Genomic DNA, 12,475 nt, shown 5'->3' with positions numbered 1-12,475 from the left:
TACTCCCTGTATTTCCTGTGACTCCCCACGCCCTCCCCACACACGCCCAGCCCACTGATGGACACTCTTCTCTGCGCTTTGAAGCTCTAGGTTAATTAAAGCACCTAGCTAACCTGCCAGCAAAAACTTAAAACAGCAAAAACAAACTTCTTCTGAAAGATTCACCTAAGATTTCCAACAGCCGCTCTCTCCAACCTCACCCTCTGTCAGATAAACATTCAGTGTGGGAACTGGAGATGCGGCTTCAGGGGACCCCACCCCTGTTCAATGACACAACGCAGTAGTCACTTACCTTCCTGGGCTCCCACGCCCAGGCAGGACGCCTCTCATGCCTCGTGTCTGCACCTTCCTTTCTCCTACACTCCATCTTTTCCTTAACAAACATTTATAAAGGACTTACTGTGAGCCAGCCACCTTTCCAATCACTGGATTAGTAATGATCCTCTTCACATCAACCCTGTATAGTAGGTTCTAATGTCATCACCATGTTACCGATGAGGAGGGTAAAGCACAAAAGAGGTGACTTGCCCATCACAGCTAGGGACCACGGGAGCCGTGGTTTTAAACCAGGCAGCCTGGCATTTTAACTACAGCACCTTGCCCAGGGCTTTGTCCATAGGACCCCAAATAATGTGTCTGATGATTTTGTTAACATAGCAAGAAAATCTGGAGTTATCTTTGATCCCTCCTCCCGCCTTATATTCAAGTAATCACCAAGTTCACGAATGCCTTGAATAGTTCTCTTCCTTACACCTCACTGCTCCTGCTCCAGGACACGGCCAGGGCTTCTTATTGGGTGTTTTTGGTCTTCATTTCCTCCCTTCCTCCAATCCAGCCTTCGTACCCTTGCTAGAATTGTCCTCCAAAGCACAACTCTGATCACGCCAATCTCTTCCCCAAAAACCTTCTATAACTCCTCTTTGCTTACAAAATAAAATCCACATTTTGCTAACGGCATTCAAGACCCTAACCTACCTTTCCAGGTTTATCTTCCTCTACACTACACACCTTACCCTGCACTTAGAATAGATCAGTAATTCTCAGATGTTTCGGTCTCAGGACCCCTTTTAACATGTGAAAACTATCGAAGACCCTCAAGTTTTTGCTTTCCTTTTCAAATCACACTGTTCTCAATATTGTTGACAGTGCTATTTTGAGAAACAGCCCAGCATACCCTCCCAGAGTTAGTGGTTCAGTGGATTGTGTCTGTCAGTACTTACCATGTTAAAAATCAAACAGAAAATTTTAAAACACTGTAGCATTAGTGTTTAAATAAAAATGAATTTGCTATATGCTAATATAAATAACACATTACTAAAAAACCTATATTTTCTGAAATAAAAATATATTGAGTGAAAAGAGTGGTGTTATTTTACACTTTGACAAATCTCTCTAACAGCTAGTTTCATGGAGGACAGGTAGATTCTCATATCTGTTTTTGCATCTAAGCTCTTGAAATACCATACATCATATGGGCTTCCAGAAAACTCCACTGTATCTTCATGAGAGAATGAAAGCAAAAAAGGTAAATAACATTTTAGCATTATCATGAGAAGACTGTGGGAACACCCAGGGGTCCCTGGACCACACTATGAGAACCACTGCTTGAGGTAAATTACATCTTGCTTTTACACAAGTTCATCCTACCCTTGTGACATTTCTTCTCTTTAGAGTGCTCTTCCCCCTCAATTTCTTCTTATTAAAACTCAACAATGTTCAAAGTGTCACTTTTTAGAGACTCTCCTCCATCTCTAATAAGAGTTCCTTCTTTTTCCGTGCTTCTGTAGTACTTTGATTGTACCTTGACTTACACTTAAGATACTCAATCACCTGGGCAACAGTTATTGAGTGTCTGCTATGTTCTAAATGTGGGCAATGTCCAGCCTTCCTCCACTATCTTTTCCCGATCTGTTTCCCCTACATTAACACTTACTTTCAGCCCTGTCCTCCTCATGCCGACAACCAAAGCAATACATCCATGGTAGAATTTTAGGCACAGTATAGCAGTAAGGGGATTTTTTTTTTTTCAGACTCAGGGACCTTTCCATAGCTCTCAAATTACATCACATAAACTATCCGATTCTGCTATTACTTAAGATCTCTACTATACTTAAACCACACTAAAATAGGTCCAATTCTCTTTAATAAGCAGAAAATTAAGACCAATTTATCTGATAAATGTTTATAAGGGTAAATGGAACCAATCTAGCCCTTGTCCAATACACCATTAATGTTCAATTTGACAAATAAGCTATCACATCAATTGTTGAAAAGTTTGAATCCCAGATGAGTGGGATGACCTTTGAGTCCCATGTTTCTATAACGCTAAGTTTCAGATAAGCATTAAGTATCTGAGCAAGGATCCCAAGTCTAGTAGTTATCTGTGTAGTAAGGATGCAACTTTAGACGTGACATTGGACATTTCATGCAGCTTCTTCCTCTAGACTAGAAGCCCCCTGAAACCAGAAACTAGGTCTTTTTGATCTCTGCACACCATGTGGCACATACTAAGCACTCCATCATTATTCTGTTGAATAAATGGCTCCGTGGCAAAGAGTTATGTTAGGTCAACCCCAGAGTCCTTCTCTTAGGAGAGCACCTTGCCCACGGCCTGTGTGTGACTACCATTCACTGCATATTTGCTGTACACATGAATAAATAACTGAACAGTATGTATATACTATTATTATTTATTATATATAACATTATATAAAATATACATAATATAATATTATATATCTATATATCTGATTCACCTATGACTGAGACTTACCCTAGGCACCAGGTGTTGCAGTAATGACTAAGGTATGGTTCTGGCCCTCACAGAACTCAGCATTTAACCCAGTATTAGCTGTTAGGACAAACAGCCATGGAGAACACAGCACCTAAGTTCATAATTCTTTACCTGACTTGGAATGCCAGGATATTTGAAATTCTACCTCTGGCTAGCAAAATCCCTTTTATTTCTGCTTTTAATAGACACATAACTAAAGGCAAGGGCTAATGGGATGTCAGAACAGTGTCATCACAGCCCCTTAATTGATTTGAAGGTACTTCGTAACTATTCAAGGCAAAATGATGTTCTTCCTGATGGGAGATATAGAATGTTCAATTTGCATCTCATCAGAAAATGAAAAAATTCCTTGGTTTCCTCTGCAAAGCACTAATGTCCTCAATACTGCTGACTGTGCTGTTTTGAGAACTAGCCAGCGTGCCTTCCACACAGCTAGAGAGTAAGAGGAAATATTGCCTCCCCAGGTGTCAAATTTCCTTTCTGTAATGGAAGGATGTGTGGGACAGCATTTCAAACATAGTCACAGAGGAAAAATGAGGCTGACAAGTAAGATGGATGAATGAGAGGGAAAACATGTGTTGAGAAGGAAGCTGTCAGGAGTACATCCCGTTTGTGCATCAGAAGTGCCCTAATTAAAAACGCCCATCATAAGAGACTTTGGGGAGGAAAGTAAAAAGGGAAGCCCACTTCTCTGCAGTACAAGAGATCTCAGAGAAAAGGCTGGCTTGGGGCTCAACTGAACTGCCATATTCACATCAGTGGCTGTATTCTGGCACCCAGAATATTAACTGCTTTTATAACTCAATCCAGGAAATCTGCATCTTCATCCAGGATGCCTTTTGCTTTTAAAGAGTATCACAAATTCAGCTGAAATACAGAAGTTGGAGACACTGGGGTTTACTATGCAATTCGGGGCTCAGTTTTTCCAACTTCTCATCAATAATGATTTCCTTCTTTCCCATAATTGGTATCTTAAGCCTTCTAATGTTTACAGTGACATTAGTCAATTCCCTAGATGCACTTGGCCAAATTAAATAAACGACTGCAGGGAAATTTATCTGTAGAACATGAATCTTAATGAGACTTCATTCCTATAACTCTTACAGTAGATAAAGACTTGCAGAAACAGAGCCTAATCACCCATGAAGGCTGGGTAGACTTGAGCAGATAAGTGAGTATTCCTGATTCTCTTTTGCTTCTGGTATAACATGAAGGAACTGCATTAGATAATCACTGAGGTCTCTTCCACTCTGACCTTCAGACTCTAATCATTCTTCTCAAATGTGTATCCCCTTTCCTAGGAAGTGGTTTGGGGCCATTGTTAATGTGTGGTGGGTTTGTGATGCGAGAGAAACAGTGGTAGCTAAGAGTACGAGTCTCCTATTAATAGTAAGAGCAGTAAGAGTCTCCTATCGCACTGCCCACGTGCAGGCTCGCCTCTGCTACTCACTAGCCGTGTGCCTTCAGTCAAGCTACCTAAGCCATCTCTGTCTCAGTTTCTTCGTCTATTACATAGAGATAACAGTTGTTCCGATTTCTCATACAGGTACTAAGATTAAATGAAATAACCAACACGGAATACTTGTTATAGTGCCTATGACAGAGTGAACATGCAACAAAGATTTGCTGACACGATGTGAGTTACGCACCTAGTGGTGGGAGAGGATATTTCCTCTGCAGAATCTACCACACACCCATGTGGTCAGAAGCAGACTGGACAAGGTGGAGTGATTTCTGGAGATACAAAGGAGAAGAGAAACTTTGCCTATAAAACAAGTAAATATTACTTCCTAATGTCAAAAACTGCTTTTATAGTGTAAAAGGAGGATGATAATACACCAGTTTGCTTTCATAGCCCCATAAATAACTTCTACCTACTCATCAATTTATTCAAGATAGACAATTTACAAAGAGTACTTGATGGAAGGAAGGAGAACAAAGGGATAAATAAAGGATAGAGCAAGGGAAAGACAAATGAATAAAAGACCAGCTTCTACTATCTTATACTATTGCTTGGTTTCAGTCTCACTTCTATGTTTATTTATGGTTCATATTTAATTTGTACCTATATAAGTACCTTCTTTAATATGGTCCAGAAGGAATGCAACTGGAGACTCAATTCGGGGAGGCTAAATGTAGCTTATATACATAATTTGGTCATGTCCAAAAATTTCATCTTATTAAGAGAGGTACCATCCTGAACCCCAGGAAGAGTGTTTCCATCGGTCATAGCCACTCTTGGAGTTTTCCACATAATCCAAGACATTCCAGGTGCTAAATGCAACTGAGTCATTCACAGAGTTTCCCTGAGGGTTTGGCTCCACCAGTGGCCTTGCTATAACCCTGGGAACACTGGGCCAAAGCCTAAGTCTCAACCCTGACCAGAGTGCTATATCCCACACAGATGTCTTCAGAATTTGGCAGCATCAACCCACAGTCACAGATTTCAACCAAACTCAAGCCAGAATATATTCAACAGTTTAGTGAGTTATATGACCACCTGACTTCTGGCTCCTCATTGAAAATAACTTGATAAAATATACCTGACAGGCATGAAGTTCAGCAGAGAAAGGCCAGATAAAGATCATAATTTCATTAAATAAAAAGCACATTGACATTAGTATTTTTCAGTTAGCAAAATTAACTCATCAGTCCCATTGAACTAGAGTATTTATTAATGTATTTTACCAATGCGAAAACATTGTAATACACAACCTAGATTTACATAGCAAATCAAATAAAACCAAAGGATGAAAGAAAGTAAGAAAGAAAGAAAGAAAGAAAGAAAGAAAGAAAGAAAGAAAGAGAGAAAGATGGAAGAAGTAAAGACAGAAGTCTAGTTCTAAAATTAATCCAAAGATAAAGAAAACAATACAAGAAATAGCAAAACCTAACTATAATCTGGGGAGATTGTGTGAGCCTTTGTATGTCAGATTCATTCATATGTCATTGCTTGACTTTTCTGTTGTCTTATTGACTAAATCAGGTCAAGCACACAACCGATCAATTGTTTAAAAATGAGCTGATGACCCCTTTCAGGGATACAGACAACATGTTCTGGAAAACAAGTTTTAGTTATGCTGCATGGTACAATATATTCTATGAAGTGACCATTCAGTAATGATTTGTTGATTGGCTTAGCTACTCTAATAGTGAAAAAATTATGCTGACAAATAGTCCAATTACCACTTCTGAAATCAAAAGCTGCATGTGAAATCTGCCACCTAAATGAACTTAAGCATCCTTGAGAATGTTTGTTTTAAATAATTTAAAAAAAAAGAAACAACCAATTACTTCTAAGAAAAATTTGCAGCTTTTCTTTTAGTTGATAGTATACACAAGGACAAGAAATGCTAACATAACTAAATAGAATGGCTTTCAAAGGGACTGAGACTTTGTAAGTTCTATTAAATGACGTCCAGGGGCAATGACAAGAGGCGACCCAGCTGCCCTGATGTTAAGTAAATGAGAACCTGCACTGTTTAATTGGTCATTTTTAATTAGTGTTTAATCATTTAGGATAGAGAGAATGTACATCTCCTTTCATTAATATTAAGTGAACAGAAATTTTCTACATCCTGGGAAAGGAGGAGAAAGATATCACTGACATCACTTGATCATTTTCATGATACATATATTTAAGACTTTTGCTGAAATTTAATAGGTGCTATGTGGAAAGCAGAGGTGTTTGTAGAAGAATAAACTCTAAATGGAGGAAACAGCAGAGCCAAGCATTTCAGGTGTTCCCCTCCCCCTACTTCACAGATTCAAATGGTACTCAGTAGACACCAAAATGCAGTGACTACTAAAAACAAAACAGAGATCAAGAAGTCTTTCAAGCAAATTCCTTCAAACTTTTAAGGAATCCTGCTAGAAAGAGTAAGGACATGGAGGAAAATCAATGAGAAAATAAGAAAAATGAAGCAAAGTGAAATGGAAAAGAAAATGAGGATTATTAAAATGGAATTAGATAGAAAATGACAAATTTGGAAGACACACAAAGATCTAACGTATATATAATTGGTGTTTGAACTGATTAGAAAATCTGAAACTGAAATAATTTTTCCAATGGCTTAAGAGAAGAAAATATTCCTGAAATAAAACAGGACCAAAATCTATAGATGAAAAGGCCACATGATGTTCAGGGAGGGATAATACCAAATGAACACTGCAGACTTGCCCTGATTAAGTTACCAGGCTCTTGCGGGCACTGTGTCAAGAACATCAGACCAACTATGAGCACAGAAAATTATCCGGTCGACCTCAGGTTTTCCTAGAGCCACGCTCAATGCTAGAAGACAGTGGAAAGCTGTCTACAAAGTTCTGAGAGAAAGGAAGTATGATCCAATAACTTTATACTTGGCCAAGGTATTGTGAAACTAGAAAGGTCAAAGGTATACATTCTCATATATTCCAAAATTCAGGTAACACAGAACCCACAGACGCTGCTTGGGGGAAATAATGACTTGAAGGTGAGTCCCAGCCAATTAAGACGTAACTGAAGAAACCACAGTGAAAAGACTGAGTCTGAGCACGGAGTAAGTTTAAATATAGAATCAAGGCTAAATAACTTGGAGCAGAGAGTATAAATGTTACAAACTATGGCAATATAGAAATATTATGCCTAAAAAATTGAGAGGTAAGGAAAGGAGGAGACAGGAAAGAGAGTGTAAACTTGCTGATCTCCTCTTCTTTCAGAGTTGGGGGTCTGAAGACGCAGTTTAAAGCAGATAATACAGGCTTACATATAATATGTTAACATACAAAATAACCTCTAGGGAAACTAAGAACAATTATATAAACAACAGGAACTGGGTGGTGGAAGGGAAGGAAGAAAGACAGGAAGGATTATCAATATTAATTTTCTCATCTATTATAGATAATAAAAATATTAAAAGATAATAAATGCAAGTTATAAAATATTTTAAATCATAGAAGAAAATCAATATTAAAAATAAAATAAAACAGTACAGACCAAATAATAAGAGATGTAAAAGAAATAAACAAATGAGCATTAAAAATAAAAATACCAGAAGTATAGTTAATAATAGCAGGAGACAAAAGAAATTGGCTGTCAAAAGGGAGCTGCTTAAATTAACTTTTGAAATATCCACATAAAGGAATAGTATACAATTATTTAAACAATGAGATAGAGCTTTTGTTGAAACAAACTCTCAGGTATGTAGTAAAGGAAAAAAGTAAGCTGTCAAATAGTGTGCACAGGATTTTTCCACTTACATACATAAAGAAGATGTTCATTGTAAACACACACACTCTCAACACACACACAAATACTCATTTAGGTAGGGAGAGTTTTGCAGAAGAAAGTGTTAATAGTGACATTTCTTTCTTGGGTGGAAGACTGGTGGTGTAGAGTTGAAGAACACTACCTTTTCTTTTTATTTCCTTTTGTACAATCATTAGCACTTTGACAAAAATAAAATAAAACTAGTTCAAGAAAACGTATATGCATATTCATATATATGTATAATATATACATATAATTACATACATATGCATATATACATATTTCTTAACAGATCCTAACAGACACCTGTGTATAGTTAAGGAAGCAACATGAACCAAAGGAATAATATACTTAGCCAATAAGTTTTGCCAGGAAAACAGGGGAAAAAATAAAGTTACATATTGCATCTAATATAAAAATAAATTCCAGACAGATAAAAGATAAACATAAAAATTAAAACAAAACTGGAAAAAAAACTGTAAAGAATTATTTAATTGATAGTTGGGGAAGGATTTTCTAAATATTATAAAAGCCAAGAAAAATGTGAAGAAGCATCTGCAACAATATGATAGTCAAAGGGGTTAATATGCTTAATACTTTAAAAGTCCTTTTAAATCTGTCAGGAAAACATATATAATCAAAGAAAAATGGTTAATAGAATAAAAAATAAATAAATCTACATATTTTCACTGAATTCCAATTTCACTGAAGTCTAGTGATGGAAGAACATTCTAGAAATAGGTGGATTCTCATCGCATAATTAGTTGGTTAAAATTGACTGACCTCATAATTATAAAAGGATTATGACTGGTTACTTTTTTTTAAAATAAGCGTGTAAGGCATGTTCAAGTCAGCTGCTACTCATTACCAATTGGGATATATTTTGTAATATCAATGGATATACAGTATCAGTATCTGTATATCAGAGATATACAGATATACAGTATCCGTCGGTCTACGCTACATGTTAGTCCATAGAAGTGCCCTGTCTTATTTAGTCCTCCCAACTCCAGGACACTGCAATTATTATTTCTCCCATTTTGCAAACAGGAAAACTGAGGGGCTTCAAGAGATGATGCAATTTATCCAAACTTCACACATTTGGTAAAAAGGCTGAGGCAGGATTTAAGTCCTCTCTATCCTCAAAATTCATGCAGGTGAATTCGGGTGACAACATTTGTAAAGAGCAAAACTGCTCAGAAACATATATATGCCCCAAAGACACAGACTAGCTCTCTATGAAACACAAATAGCGGCTTTTGTAGCATAGATAAAATTAACTTACATTTTTTTACCTTTTTATATTTCCACTTTAGCAAAAAATGTGTGCGTCTGTTTTCATCTTTCTGGGTTTCATTTTGCCTCTGTTAAGTCATTACTGCTGCAGTTTGATTAAATGAAATGATTGCCCTTGAACTCTCTCTATGTTCCAAGGCAGCAGAGCAGGGAAAAACATACGGCGCCGGTGCCGTGGCAGCACAATTTTAGGCCTCCTCAAGAATTATGTGGCTGTGGTGGCGACTGCTATCAACAATTTTGTGACTCCTAATTTAGTCCAGTGGATTCATGGCCTTAAAATGCAAAACTGTGGGTCTGCCAGGCAGTCTCTCCTGTATTCAGAGTCCAGCTCTTCAGCACACAGCACCTGCGTTCCCCTTCACATGACCACTGCACTCAGGAGAATTTGGACCAACTCAGCATGCAAGGACAACCGGACAGGTGTTTGCTCTGTGAATAGCACGCAGCATGATTACCAGAACAACTGACTGTATGAAGAGAAAAGAAGAAGGGGTGTGCGGGTGGGGGGGTGTATGCATTCTATTCACAAAACAGGAAACTGTTTTATGATCATTTACATGACCTTGTATCCAATGCTTGACTAAATGATGACTTTTTGCAGTTGCAAATGTGTGAGCTTAAAATATAAAATCTCACTTCAACATCACAGTGTTTACACTGGAATTTTGTCTCAGCTAAAATCTGAAGTGCCCACAACTCTTTATGACTGTGTGTCTGATATCTCTTTCCAGTTTGCTGAATTTATTTCTTCTGGACAGCTTTGCTGTACATTTTTTTATTGTGTGAGGCTAGTCTACATTTTAGCAAATTTGCAGCTGATTATCCTAAGCTCATTCAGGACCAGTTTCCAGAGACACTTTGTGTGACCTTGTGGAAGAAAATATAGGACAATGACTTTTCTTTGCAAACTCACTAAACCTTTTATTATACTTGTATGAGGGCGTGGGGGAATGCTCATTTAGGGATTAAAAACTATGTCCTCTCCGGGAAAAGATATGAGGTTCCTAGTTTAGATAATGCTATTAAACACATCAATGGTTCCCTTTCTTGGACATACTGCATAGCCCTTGATCCTGCCAGAAATTGTTACTACATTTATTTTTCATGGTAACATACATGTGTGACTTTGTAGAATGTATTTTGGCTTGAGAAATGGTCCCTTCTCATCAATCCTGCTGTCAATCCTTGGCTGAATTTCATTGCCATAGACAATGGGCACCTTGCTCTCAGGACAAGGTGGGGATTGCCAGGTTGCATGGCATCACCACGACCGAGCTTCCTCCTTCCTCACCCTGCCCCTTAACTGCTCAACTCCCACTCCCACCCAGCATTATAAGCAAATGTGGTGTGTTCCCACAGTCATGTTCCCATGGGCTAGGGCAAGAAAGCACAAAAGGAAGATGACACACACCCTGTTTTTGAGTAAGGAAAGGAGGGAGTGTCAATACTGAAATTGTTCAAACTTCATAGAATGTGACAAAGGGAAGATTGTTGAAGACAGCAATCAGGAAATTCCAAATATTGTCCCTCTTCAACTTAAACTCAGTAGCCCCTGAACGCTGAGGTCATTCTCACAAAACCCCTGTTGAAAGTGCCTTAAAGGCTGTAATAGGGAAGAACAAATCTGACCCCGTATTAGATCTGTTCCTCTAGCTCTAACCCTGTGCTCTGTTTCCTGGGCTCAGTCATGCTGGTTCCGCACCTTTTGTAAAAGAACGTTGCCTATAGCCTGAAATATACAGGACAGCCCATTCTCAAGGCTCTGACCTTTAAGGCTATCACACTTTTCCACTTACATAGAGATGAAAAGTTGTGGAACAGAGAGTAACATTTGTCTGGTTAGAAGTTTACAGGAATATTATGACCTGACCTACCTGGACAGCTGCAAGAACAAAGGATTCTCCAACACCAAGAAGTTTACAGCAACCAACCACACTCCCTCCCCTTTTAGGATAAAGGAGCCTGAATTCTGACTTGGGGAAGATGATTCTCTGTCCCCCATCAGTCCCCCATCTTCCTGGTCAGCTGGCTTTCTGAATGAAAGTCATTATTTCTTGTCCCCAAATCTCATCTCCCGATTTATTGGCCTGTTGTGCAGTGAGTAGAGTGAGTTTGGACCTGGTAACAAGGTTCTCTCACCCCAGGATTAAGTGCCAAGGGCTTCATATGGCACATGAGGGCATCTATGCCCCGGGCTCATCCCTGTGATTCTTGTCACTTCTTGACCCTTTGTGCATCAAAGCAAAACTAAGCTCTTCGGCGACCCCACACACCCCCAAGTTGTTTTCACTCCTGGACCTTGGCTTGGGGACATCCATCTGCCTGGGGCCCCCTTCCCCACCCTCCCCAGGCTAACATCTAATCCTGAACTACCTATCCTCCAGAAGACTTCCTCTCCTTCTCTTCGCTCCCGTAATTTCTTGCCTATAGGTCTCTCATTCTAGTTAGGTTGTTACTATCTTCTCCTGTTTATTTATGCCTTTCCCTGAAGCACTGTGAGGTCTTCAAAGTATGAGACTGTGTCTTATTTCTCTATCCACCCTGAAGCCCTGCATAGCCTTCGGCACATACTAGGAGCTTAATAAATATAGGCTGACTAAATGAATTACCTTGAAAGGCTTATCTTGGAAGAGAGAAACTGAAACATAAAATCAACCTAATTCTTTCTTTGCTCTGTTACCTTGAGCCAAGTTACTTTTCCATCAACGTCCTAATTTCTTCACCTTCACAATGGGAGTAATGTGTGACAATTACATAAGGAAATGCCTAGAAAGTGGCTTAGCCAAGTTCCTGACATATAATCAGAATTAAATGAATGTTAGGTGTTACGATTAACTAAATAATTAAAGTGAAGTCAATTCTTCGACTTCTAATATTTATATTTTTCAAGAGTTGCATTTTCAGAATTACTTGGTGTTTGCTCTTAGCGGGGAGTTTTTGGCCTCCTTTGGAGGCCTCTATATGGTGTTGTGTTACTCTTTTCTCTGAATTATGCTGATCTTTTCCTCAATTTTTCTTCTCTCTGTGTGAAAAGAAATGGCCAGTAGTTCAGGTGCCCAGTAATTCAGGGCTGGGTGACTCACACACATGTCGAGTCAGCAGGGACTCCAATTTAAAACCACATCAGCAGACAT

The sequence above is a fragment of the Vicugna pacos genome, chromosome 5 (genome assembly GCF_048564905.1).
Source record: "Vicugna pacos chromosome 5, VicPac4, whole genome shotgun sequence".
Taxonomy (NCBI): domain Eukaryota; kingdom Metazoa; phylum Chordata; class Mammalia; order Artiodactyla; family Camelidae; genus Vicugna; species Vicugna pacos.
Note: the sequence above shows the minus strand (reverse complement) of the source record.